Source organism: Lineus longissimus, chromosome 14 (assembly GCF_910592395.1).
Source record: "Lineus longissimus chromosome 14, tnLinLong1.2, whole genome shotgun sequence".
NCBI lineage: Eukaryota > Metazoa > Nemertea > Pilidiophora > Heteronemertea > Lineidae > Lineus > Lineus longissimus.
Window position 1 is genome coordinate 7,599,219 of NC_088321.1, and position 12,793 is coordinate 7,612,011.

At 41.1% G+C, this 12,793-nt stretch overlaps 2 long non-coding RNA genes across 4 annotated transcripts in view; both read left to right on the forward strand.

Moving 5' to 3' along the window:
• The window catches only part of LOC135499110 (uncharacterized), a 99,604-nt gene extending 94,768 nt beyond the window's left edge, over nt 1-4,836 (forward strand). For all 3 annotated transcript variants that reach the window (XR_010449235.1, XR_010449237.1, XR_010449236.1), the window contains one exon: nt 3,556-4,836. This is a non-coding gene — a long non-coding RNA (uncharacterized LOC135499110). The remainder of the gene's footprint in view (nt 1-3,555) is intronic.
• LOC135499054 (uncharacterized) lies at nt 1,133-2,143 on the forward strand. Its single transcript, XR_010449212.1, has 2 exons — nt 1,133-1,174; nt 1,929-2,143. It is a non-coding gene; the product is annotated as an uncharacterized LOC135499054 (long non-coding RNA).
• Nucleotides 4,837-12,793: the final 7,957 nt, after the last annotated feature.

Sequence of the window (12,793 nt, forward strand, 5' to 3'; positions counted from 1 at the left end):
CCACATGTAAAGTGACCCCCCCCCCCCCGAGCATACCTAGTTGAAGCTTGAGGATATTGGGATGGTTCATCATTGTGCTTCTTTGTACTGATGAGTTGCTGAGATAAACAAATATTTTAGCCATAACAAAAGTCTTATCCAAATGAAAAACAAACATGTGGTACACATGTGTCCTTTGGTCTTTCAAGTTTAGAATGCGAGTACGGTAAATACGGTTTCTCAGGGTCAAAGGGGTGCACTTTGAATTGGCCACACATGCTCTTTGCTGGCCATGTGAAGTTCAAACTTGATAGGTAGGCAAGTGTGAATCTGAAGTAATCTGGAAATGTGACTTTGAAAATTCAGACTCAGTGTTCTTGAGACAATTTCTATAATCCGTTGTCATGGTAACTGCCCAAACTTAGAAACCTGGCCCTGGGACATCCAACATTGACCATATGAACTCAAAAACTCTTTCTTTCTAATAATAAATAATTATGAGACTTATATAGCACTAAATCCAACTGGTTTCAGTCGCTCAAAGTGCTTCACACTACTCCTAGCTATTGGCCTGTACATTCTTAGTTCAAGCTCTACTCTCTGGGAGTATTACAGGTCCGAGCTACAGCTATACAGCGCTCAGGACTAACATTCATAGCGTGCCAACTCTGCCAGCTAGGTACACATTTACTCCTGGGTGGAGAGAAGCAAGTAGGGTTAAGTGCCTTGCTTAAAGACACAAAGACGAAACAGCAGTGACCCTTCTGAGAATCGACCAACGACCTCCTGATTATGAGACCGGTGCTCTAACCACTACGCCACTGATCTTCCCTATAATGATGTATATATCCTTTATTTCAAACTAACAGTGCTTGGTAGGATTTAATAATTTTTAACAGAAATATTACATGTTCGGTATTTAAGAATTTGCCACGCCCACATCACTTCAACATAGAATTTGAGGCCGGACATAGCAAGAAGATGAACTCGAATAAAAATTTTACAATTCAATATAATTCAAAAATTCCTTTTGCACAGTAATGTGGACATCTAGGGGAATCTGAAAACAGCACACCATAAGCGTCTTCTATTGTCGAGCGTAGTATAAATTGAGCTCCCGGGCCAAGGAGAGACCACTTCGTATTTCGCTTTCGTCGCACTCGGACCGGGCTTTATTCCTTTGGTATTCTTCGGTGTAAGTAGAATTTCTGCCGCTTTTGTGCTCTCGATTTCCTTTGTCCGTATTTCGGCTACGCCTACTGTGTAGTCTCCGCTTTGTGGCCTACGTGCTCTGGCCTCTACTATGCTTCTGTGCTTTCGGATCTTGCTTCTCTTGGATTTGGTGTTCGTCTTTTCCCGTATTTCTCGTTTATGTCTATGTTTTATATGTTCTGTTTGTCTCTGCTTAAATTGTTGGTCCGTGGGTATCAACAAGCCCGTAGGGGTGCAATGTGTAAAGCTTAAATTGTTGGTCCGTGGGTATCAACAAGCCCGTAGGGGTGCAATGTGTAAAGCTTAAATTGTTGGTCCGTGGGTATCAACAAGCCCGTAGGGGTGCAATGTGTAAAGCTTAAATTGTTGGTCCGTGGGTACCAGCAAGCCCGTAGGGGTGCAATGTGTAAGCTTGAGTTGTTGGTCCGTTGGAATCCGCTCTTTGATTTCCTATAGGGGTGGGGCGTCAAGAGGTGCCCGGCGCGGCAGGGGTAGGGGAACGGATTCCTCTCCTCCAAATAATTATCAATGTTATTTTTGTAACTCACCAGATCATTTTTATCGTGATTGCGATAAAATGAAAGAGGCATCGAAGATGGCAAAAACGAAGTAGGTCCCCTCCCGGAGCATTCTGCTCTAGTGGAGATTTACATCTTCACGTGGGTGGGGGGCCGGGCTTCGCGTCCGTCGGATTTGTCTGCTGCGACTTTTTTAAGCTACTGCTCTCTTTGTTTTAGGGTATGGACATTTTGGGTTACGAAATCCAGGATTGGGAATTCCAGATTCCGTTTGATCCGCAGAGAGCAGTAGCATCCAAGCATCTGTCGCCGCAGTGGACAACTCTGGATGGGCGTGAACCTCGGCTTTCCACCCACCAATGCCCGGATTTTGAAAGCGTTATAAATGACGGTGTATGTTTTGATTTGAACGAGCTGCCACTACGAAACCCTGATCATTTTGTAGCAGGTCAAGTTCATCAAAATTTAGATCAATGGCGGGAAGTCATTGGCCATGTTTCTGATACTTGTCCTGTTTCTAGCCAAGTATTATCATGGCTAACAGACGGTGTTAATGTGGATGATTTTTTCAGGCCATTTAAGGGCAACTTTAAAGGTGAATCGTTTGACTCGGATACCCCGCCTTCTCGATACTACCCGAATTCCAACAGTTGTCAGCAGTTTGGGGAGTTTATAGCCTCGCAACTTCAGCAGCGTGTTAAAACGGGGGCAATGGAATTAGTTGGTCGGGTGGGCGAGTGTCAATTACCATCCATCATCATGCCGCTTACTGTCGAGCCTACAAAACCACGGCTTTGCATAGACAACCGAGGTAGCGTTTGTAATTGATAAACTCTTGTCAAATGGGTTGAAGGTTTATATTTTCTGTAATTAAAGCGGATATTATAAAAGTTTCTTCTTCAGTCTATGTAAGTTGTCGTTCCTGCCATCCCATGATACCATGAGCTTTGCCTGTGGACATCCATTTGCTGTTCATGGTTTTGGGTGTTGTGGGGTGATGGGTGATGGGGTGATGGGGTATTGGGGGAAAAAGCTGGAATGGTGATATGGAATGTTTTCGGGAATCCATATCAGGTTGATATTCAGGTTTTCCTCCCAATACTTTCAGCGAGATAATGGAAGACGCTTGGGATGTGTTCACACCATAAGCGTCTTCTATTGTCGAGCGTAGTATAAATTGAGCTCCCGGGCCAAGGAGAGACCACTTCGTATTTCGCTTTCTAGGATCTCTGGGCAGAAGCTTTTGCCCCGTATTCTACGGGGATTGAGCGTATGGCCGTTGGGTGCCATGTTGGTCGCCTCGGCCCCAATTTTATTAGCTTACGTTGTCTTTTGGAACTTTGGGCTGTGGGGATCGGAGGATCCTTTTGCCCACCCCACCCCCCCCTTTGCGGTCTTTTATTTTCTCGCCCCTGAGTATCAGGTTGATATTCAGGTTTTCCTCCCAATACTTTCAGCGAGATAATGGAAGACGCTTGGGATGTGTTCAGAACATTTGACCTGGGGCCAACATTGGTTCTCTAGTACTATTGGAAACATGGCAGCATTCTTGCGGGAGACTTAAATGTAGACAGATTTTGTCTTATTTTCTCGACCCTTCACATTGTTTACACTTCTTTTGTATGTTTTTGAATCAGTTTTAAATGAATTATCATACATTTTAACCCTTAGCAGAGTTGCATTACTCATTCCTTGCTATTGAACAGAAATCCAAAAATCGAGACTGATATGTACTGTGTTGTAGGCCTATCCATAGTGTTGTATGTGATATACTTCATGCCTATGAACTGTACTATCAGTTGATGTAGGGCCTTACATGCAGTCAGAATTAGTCATTTTATTTCAGACTCTTCTACTGGTTGCAGTATCCTGCAAGACCTGGGTCCTGTCAGTTCTCTTCGCAATCTCTGATTGAGGCACTGATGCATCAGATCACTCTTCAAGGACAAGGCTGTACCGGCACGATATCGCCTCATTGAGAATATGACCAATTTAACATCTACTATCTGTTGAGGTGGATTCATAACAAAGCATTTGAGCATTTTTTCTCTCTTTTTAATGAATCGACATATTTGTCAGATTTCCACGCATTTACAGAGTATAAGTGCAGACCCTTGCGGAGTTGGGCACCAGAGCCAATGATGACATGTGCCAATATATTGTTATTTCTGATTACCTGTATAGTCCTTGTATAAAACAAACAGTGCTCCATAGTATTAAGTCATATTTGACAACATTATTAGCTCTTGAGTTTGGTTTAGCTTCAGAATTAAAAGGTGGCACATTCAGATATAGCTTTGAGTAGATGAACTCCTCAAATTTCTTTAAAAGTCAATATTATTTAAAACTTTCTTTTGCAGACTGTTGTGAACATCTAGGGGAATCTAGGCAGAAATTCTGACCTGGGGTCAAAACTGGCTCTCTACTAGGGCAGAGACATGTATTCATCCACAGGCAGAAGTGTGGCACTGACACATAGTCCGTACTGAACTGTGAAGCTGTGGTAAATACATGACTGTGATGGGTGAAAGTGGATTTATTCTTCAATCTTTGGTGGATTCTTAATCTACAGAGCCAGGCCATAACAGGGATATACTTTTTGATAATTAATTTAGGGAAATATTGTGTCAGTGGCAAGTTTAGAACCTGTATTCTAATAGGCCCAGTCTGCAAGTGACGATTTGATGGCAATCCTGTACACAAATAAATTTTTCTCAGGCAATCGGTATTGGAATGTTTTGAATTTTTACAATTATTTTGATAAAAGCCTCTTCATAATACATATAAAATTTGGTGGGAATTAAAGCACCCTTGGTGTACTTTTTTCACCAACCTATGTTTATAAAATGTACACAGAATGTACACGCTGGCTAATAGAGGTATCTGGACTGCAATTTTTTTTTTGCGTCTCAGTTGTTGAATTGATTCATAAATACAGTAGTTGTCAGGTTCATAATAATGTTCAGTTATGGATAATTTGATTCTTTTCTGGTATTTTGATCGTGTACAACTCAAAATTTAGCAAGGGGGGATTTGCTGTGTATTCACTCTTTGTAATTCGCGCCTTACGTTGGTGGCGACGTCTGTGTTAAGTTGAATAAACCTCGTTGTAGTTTCGGTATTGAGAATGGGACATTGTCTTTGTGTTCTTCCTTCTAATGATGCTATTTAGGACCCACATATATAGTAAACCGAGTCTCTGTTGAACTTTGATCTAAAGGCCTCCATACACTGCATGACAAAAGTCATTTTGTGGCTTGTTTCCCAAAAAGATTTTTTTGCAATGTGTATACGATTGGAACTTTTGTTACGAAGTATCCATATGTCCCGCCTTGTTGAAAGTTGTATAACGTTAACCACAAAAGTCAATAGGTGTGTAGATGATTACGACTATTGTGAACGTGTTTCAGGTGGCCGCTCCCACTTCAAACTCTTGAGTCATCTTTTACAAAAGTCATTCAGTGTGTATTCACTCGGTGACCTTTGTGGGCATGTTTACCCCTGTGGAAAGCCTGTGGAAACTTGTGGACAGCTGAATTGAACTTGTTCAATTTTTGGAGACCTGTTGCTCATTGGACAGGAAGATGGCTAGGTGGGATTTAGAAAAAACATCAAGATTTTGTGAACTTTGGGGGGCGCAAGAATGTCTTTTCAACGTCAAGTCCTCTCTGTACCACGATAGGAACGAAAAGAGGAAAAAGATAGCCGAAATCGCTACTGAATTGGACGTCACCGGTAAGGTTCACATTGGTAATGTTGGTAAATATGCCCCGACCAATTTCAATACACGTTTACCCAAGAAATAAATGAACAAAATTTTACTATCCAGTTTAATATTATTTGCTTGGAAGACAATACAAGAAAATTGGATGTAAACCCTGTGATTTTAACGTAATTCATCCACTACTTATGAATCCATGTTGGTCGTTTAAATTCGAATGAGGACAGAGCAAATCGCACGTGGACCCATTTCCCTTTGCCTCACACAGGCTACAGGCAAAGATTCTGTGGCAAAGTGTGAAATGTCATTCATGTTGATTAAACTTGAGTGCTTGTACTGTTTTAATACCCGCCGTTGTTTATGTTAACAGCAGATGACGCAATCAAGAAAATCGCATTCGTCTGGTTCGTCTTCACCGAATGATGATAAATGAGAGACAGACATACCGATCGGTGTCTGCCATGGTTATGAAGTGTGACGTCGGTGTAGAAGAGTTTTGGTCATTGTTGACGTGGAATGTCATGAATGTGTAGTGACCAGTCAACAACTGTGGAAAGTCACAAAAATATTTGTGGCAAATGGTGATTTCTGTGGCCTGTCGGATCATTTTGTAGCAAATGTGTGCTACATTATTGACTATTGTCGAGTGTCACCTGGAAACATATGTTGCAGGTGCGTTTTGGACGTCCACATGTCTATCAGTGTGTTGAGAAATTTCGACTTCTGTGAAATGTCACCAGAATGTCTTTTGTCGAAGGTGACTTTGTAGCAGCTGATTTCTACTTTTGTCATGTAGTGTATGAAGGGTAACCGGAAAAACGCCGACCGACCGACCAACCGACTGACCGACCGACCTTCCGACCTACCAACCCAAGGAGTTTCGTAGTTGAGTCACAGGTCTCATAAGTCAATGTGATATATCCAATCCACGATAGCAGGTCATGTGAAATGAAATTGTAAACAAGCGCACGTGCGCTGGTCAAATGACAACAAATGCATGTTGTGCGTTGCAGTTCATGCATTGCATCGGTCGAGACACTCGAGTAGAAAAACTACAGTGCATAGATTAGGCCCAAATCATGTTTTTATATCCACCGACCATGTAGACAAAGCATATCTTTAGAGTATCGTTGTCAGTTCCTTACTGTGTGAACTCGTTTTCCCGGTATAATTGACTGGAGATGCTGCTGTCAGACACGTCGGACTCCATCACGTCCATTGCGCTGGGCACTACACAGATACATGTGCTATAGAGAAGCGAAAGGGATACTGCACTATGACGGTAGGTTGGCAGGTCAGTCGGTCGGTCGGTCGGCGTTTTTCCGGTTACCGGGCTATGAGGCGCGAATGGGATGCCGTAAGTGAGGTTGTCAGAGTCGGCGAGTAGGTCGGTCGGTCGGTCGGTCGGTCGGCGTTTTTCCGGTTACCTGTATGAAGGCCTTTAGACCGTATTTGCGTCGTTAAGCGATTCTGAGACTATAAACGTGTCTCTATTGAACATTGAACTCCAAGCAATCAGTAATTGTGGTCATTGTGCTCTGTGATGTGTCGTTATTTGTCACATCTTAAAACCAATTTCGCAAAAGTCTCTATTGAACATTGAACTTCAAGCAATCAGTAATTGTGGTCATGTCTACCGAATCAGGATCTTTCGATTTACCACTAAATGATATTGTGATGTGACGATCATCTTTATTGTACCTAAATCATTGCTCTCCGTTTTCTGTTGAGATACCATTTTTGCAGTTCCATATAGTGTTCAACTCATTGCCCTTTCAAAAATTTTGCTACAATTGAACTCAAAGTACTGAACTGTGGACTTCACTGACACAAACGATCATCGACTGTCCAAAGGAAACAGCAGCCACTTTGTTGTATATGAGATGCTTCTTGACCGCCGACTTGGCTGATAGTTATAACGACATCATTGGAGACTAAATCTTATTCCTGAGCATAATCGGCGTTCATCATAGAGACAAGGGAGCCGCTATCAAATAGAATAGTAACAGTTTTGGAAGTTTCCATTACGTACACGGCATAGGTTTGAATTGAATAGCGGTCAAAAAGAGCCCCCTGCAAGAGATGATGATGGCTATAAGCACAAGACCAAAAGAACAATCAGCTGAGTTCTGTCGAGAATTCGAAATATCATGACATATTTGAGATGACGTAACTTGACCACTAGCCGTGATTGTCACATTCACTGAGTATTTTGCATAAATAGGCTCTACACGACGAATGTCTGCTCCCGCCACACGATGAATCATGATCTCACTTTTTATCCAGCCAGAGCATAAGAGTGTCATAGGTTTACTTGCATTGATGCACATTGTTATTTCATCAGAACCATTTGTAACTGATCGATCCAACTGGCATGGCCTTCGCTATCAATTTGGTCGAAATCAAGAACCATGAATTACTATCTTCGAACTTGAACACACTTTGAAAGGCCACTTTTAACCTACCTCCACAGCTTCAGTCACCGCCGAAATGGGGGACGATCCCCAAAAAGTATTAATGCGAGACAATGTTGATTTAGTACGAGCAGCTGTCCTTTCTTTCCCAGTTAAGTCATGTTCAACAAATTCGAACAATGATCCAGACACTATAAAAACGTTCGAACCGTATCCTGTCGAAACGATCAATTTAGTTTTTATTGTTCGTTCATTAAGACGTACTTAGTGACGAGGTCGATTGACGTTTTGACTGACTTGTACCAACGTCTCTTGTTTGTTCCCTACGGGTTCGTCTTGAGCTGAGCCGTATTTCTAATGACGTTCGTCTCTTATGGAGACAGCGACCACGGTGTCCCAGCAAATCGATGGGCTGTACTCATGAAACGATGGTTTAGTTTGGATCATGTGTATTAATGAAATGCATTGAGCACCAAATTAAAATTCGTTCGTTTTAAGGTTTGCTCACTAAATGTGAACATCAGATAGTCTAGATCTGCTGACGCAAAATTCTGATGAGGGTTCGAGCGAACCGAAATTGATCGTTTAATATGTATATAGTGTAAATAAACGTCTACATCATGAAGATGTTAGCAACTTTCATTGCGTATATATGGTTGTAACGCTATATGAAAATTCGTTCCTATCATGATTATAATGAGATTATAATACTGTCAAACGACTGATTATTTCGAGATAACATGTTAAAAAAATGTGTCAAACATTATATTACACGGATTACCTGTCCCACTTACACATTTTTAAGTTTACGTACCTGAATTAAACCAATCAGCTCGCGGTTTCATTTTGAAATCAATGCCTGGTTTCACCATAACAGTTGAATGGTATTATTTTACATTTGAAATATAATACTAGTAGTTCTTCTTAACTTGAGAATTTGGTGTGTTGAAAATATTTCAGTCTAAGTTGCTTACTTAATGTGGTTCGGGGGCTTAGATTAACCCGTTGTGGTCAAAAAGCTGATTTGCGAGTTAAAAATGAATAAATGGCTTGACGTTCATTTCGAGTGCGTAACCTTTATCAGTGTTGTGTGACATAGCTTTTCGACAACGCGGCCACTAAATAACGACGAGGAATGGTACTTAATCTTAAGTTATTTTCCAGAAATCAACTGGCATATATTATTCCGAACATAACTCTTGAGCCTAATACTTGCAGGGCAGAAAAAACCTCACCCAGGGCATAAATCCATGGAATATTTGACAGGTCATGACCATGATCATTTCAGGGTTTGGGGTCTGACGTTTTTTGGGTCGTTTTGTTTTTAATTCAACCGTCCAGTCACGTTTCCGGGCTTGGTGGGTTGACCTCTTGATTACAACCGACCACAATACAATGTAGTCGTTTGCTATTTGACAAACCATTATACCACCGACAGCGAATTCGGTCACTATGGTATGAATCCTTATACATGTTATAAGGTAGGCATAAGCTGTTATTGTTGAAGAGATCCGGTCGTGCGGCTAGCTGAACGTAGTAAAAAGGACTAAATTGGTGGTTACCTCTGACATGTCTTAATGCACTCCATTGACCGGTGTCAGTAATGTAATGCAACGTTTTGCAATGTTACCGAGCCAAATTAATCAACTATCTGAGGGGAACTCGAAACTGCTAGCATTTCAATTCAAAAACTCTCCATTTTCATAAGCGTTTCTTGAAGGTTTCCTTTATGCGATAGGGCATGTGAGACAAGACCACTAATGAATATTCATAGGTTGGAGGGTCCAGGCCTATCTATTAGACGAGTGCATGTTTTTTACTCTCAAGTACATATTTGGAGAGGTATTGAAAAAATATTTGTTGTGGCAGGTCTACAGATATAAAGAAATTATTTGATGAAAAAATTAATTTCGAATTTTGCTAATTGGGTAATAGGGGGCGTGTTTTGAGTTTTTTCTGCCAGTTGGCTGAAAAGAGTGGAAATATCAAAGTCTGTCTAATTTGTCGATTAAAAAAAAATTTCCGTGGTCAATCACCATTTTATTTTTCACCATTTACTTGCCCGACTGTCCGGAATAACATAATCTAAATTTCAGATTCACAACACCACGCGTTCTTTGATGCGTCGCGGTCAAACATTGACAATTTAACTGCTAAAAGGCTTAAAAAATCAATTGTGGTCTTGTCTCATGTTGCCGAGTGATCTCTGACTTGACCGGCAATGTGCAGATGGCGCCACTGTTTGATTTGTGCGCTAAGCCAGGAAGTGCTGTGTTGCATTACGTCATTGCATGTCAACAGGGCAATTTTGATCGAGTTGTCTGTTTTGTAAATATGAGCTATGCAAATATGAGCATGTGTTTGGAGTTCAGGAGACTCTTTCAAGGGTCCGGAACGATAGACAGGCGTAAATGAAGGACAAACACAAAACTAATCGATCAAAATTGATGATTGATCACCCGATATTGCAGGAGTGTGAATTTGCATCAACACCGATCGACAAGGCTGTCAATCCCCTCTAGAAAACATATATTTATGGGGGGTTTCACCTAAGACCTAAATTACAACTTTTTACAATTGAAGCGAAAATCGAAAACTTTCCTTAAAAACGGCCCGGTATTGAGAGCTTTTGACGGAATAATAGTCAACATTTCAATTCCAAAACCGCGTAGGGGAAATTATCAGATTCAAGGCACATCAGAAGTTTGGCAGAAACAGCTTCAATACATAATTCATGATATCAGATGACCAACATTCTGCTGATTGCAAGAATAACAGTCCCGCTGAACAGTGAGAGCAAGCAACGTATTAGTTTTTATGAGCTTTAGAAAAACTTTTTTTCAGTCTCAGTCAACACGAATATGCACTCGTCGAGGTTCTTCGGGGAAACGGGGAGCATATTTGTTTTGAATGAAAAAAAACCTCTTTCGAAACCTCAAAAACGTTCATTTCAAGAGTACCGACTCCAGTTGGAACAGGTTATGAAATTCACGTCGAGGCGTTTTTTAGCGCCATGGGAAAGCACGACTTTTTTTCAAAAGCGCGAAAATGATTAACTCACTTGACAATTTACTTACGGTTCACCTGTCCAATCTTATACCGTTCTTTGTATTTTTCTAGCTTTGATTTAAATGCAGACAACAGCACAGAAGGGACATGACTTTCATTTACTCTAAAAACGGAAGAAACCGTACTGCAAGTGAATTGCGTGGCTCAACCTATCGCACGGTGCACTTTATAAAGCCTTGATTCAGAGTAAGTAAAGTGCAAATTCAAACTACATAACAATAAACAAAATCATTTTCGAACTTTTTCTGCGAAACACTATTAAAATATTCTATGAAAATTTGACCCTAATTTTGAAATATCCAATAATGTTTTGTCCAATAAAGTCATTACAAGGAGGCGTGGATGATTTTAAAGAAAAATGGTAATGCAGCCTATTTTTTCGGTTTTATGTCCAGAAGTGCAAATCTACCGAATCAAATATTTTCACAACTGAACTTTGATTCCCCTATGTTATGCTCAATATTGATGAATTTTAATCACTTTCAACTGCTCGAGCCTCATCATTGGTATCAAAAATAAAGTGCTTCTTTATGCCGCAGAATTAGATCGACAGTCATTTCAGGTAAATCGATGCAGGACAGTCACGACGCCATTCTTTTACATATCATTTTATCTTTAAGATAGGCGATACCAATAGTATTGGACTGGACCTGTTGAAACTGATTAGACTTCGGAACATTGTAGAGAGTCATTGTGCTTATTCCCATGCACTTATATTAAGTAGCTTTATCCACTCGATCAAGCTTCAGGAAATGAACGAGATTGCCAGGTACAGTCGTGACAAATTTTCGTGAGAGTTGTACAGTATAGCAAATTCGGCTTGTGCCTTTTTAGCTCACCTCTTAGCAGAGGTGAGCTTATCCCATACCGTGGCGTCCGTCGTCCGTCGTCGTCGTCGTCGTCGTCGTCGTCCGTCGTCCGTTAGCAGGGCACGTTTCGTAACTGTTAGAGCTATTGAGTTGAAACTTGGTACACATGTACCCTTATGTAATGACACCTTGGAGACCAAGTTTCGGTCCGATTCGTTTCATGGTTTGGCCACCAGGGGGCCAAACGTTAAAAGTGAAAATGTGCAATATCTCCCTTAATAGTAGTCGGGAAATTTTGAAAAAAATATGGTAGGTACTTCTAGCAAAGGTGCATCATATATCCTCCGGGTTGTTGATTTGACCTCCTTTTCAAGGTCACAGAGGTCAAATGGTGTAAATTGGCCGTTAGGATGTAACGATGGCACGTTTCTAAACTGCAATGACTATTGATACCAAATTTGGTACACATTTACCCCTTAGTCAGGTGATCTCAGGGACCAAAGTTTGGTCCAATATGATTCACCACTTGACCACCAGGGGGCAAAATCCAAAAACCTTAAAAATGTGATTATTCCTTAACTTCTTGCCCGATTGCCACCAATTTGATATCATGGGTACATCTAACCATGTCACACAGGTTTTCAATTTGACCTTCTTGTCAAGGTCACAGAGGTCAAATGACGTAAATTCGCCGTCAGGCCGTAACTATGGCACGTTTCTTAACTGCAATGACTATTGATCACAAATTAAGTACACATGTACCCCTTGGTCAGGTGATCTCAGGTACCGAAGTTTGGTGCGATCTGATTTGCCGTTTGGCCTCCAGGGAGGGGGCCAAATCCTAAATTCATCAAAATGCCATTATTCCTAGTAATGACCTGCCCGATTGGCACCAATTTTATATCATAGGTACATCTAATTCTAACAACCATTCAATGTGTCACCCGGGTCTTCTTTGATTTGACCTACTTTTCAAGGTCACAGAGGTCGAATGTACTGTAAATAGGCCATTTTGGGGAAATTGTAATTGCTTGGACCTACATCAAACCTAACACTACATGACACAATACC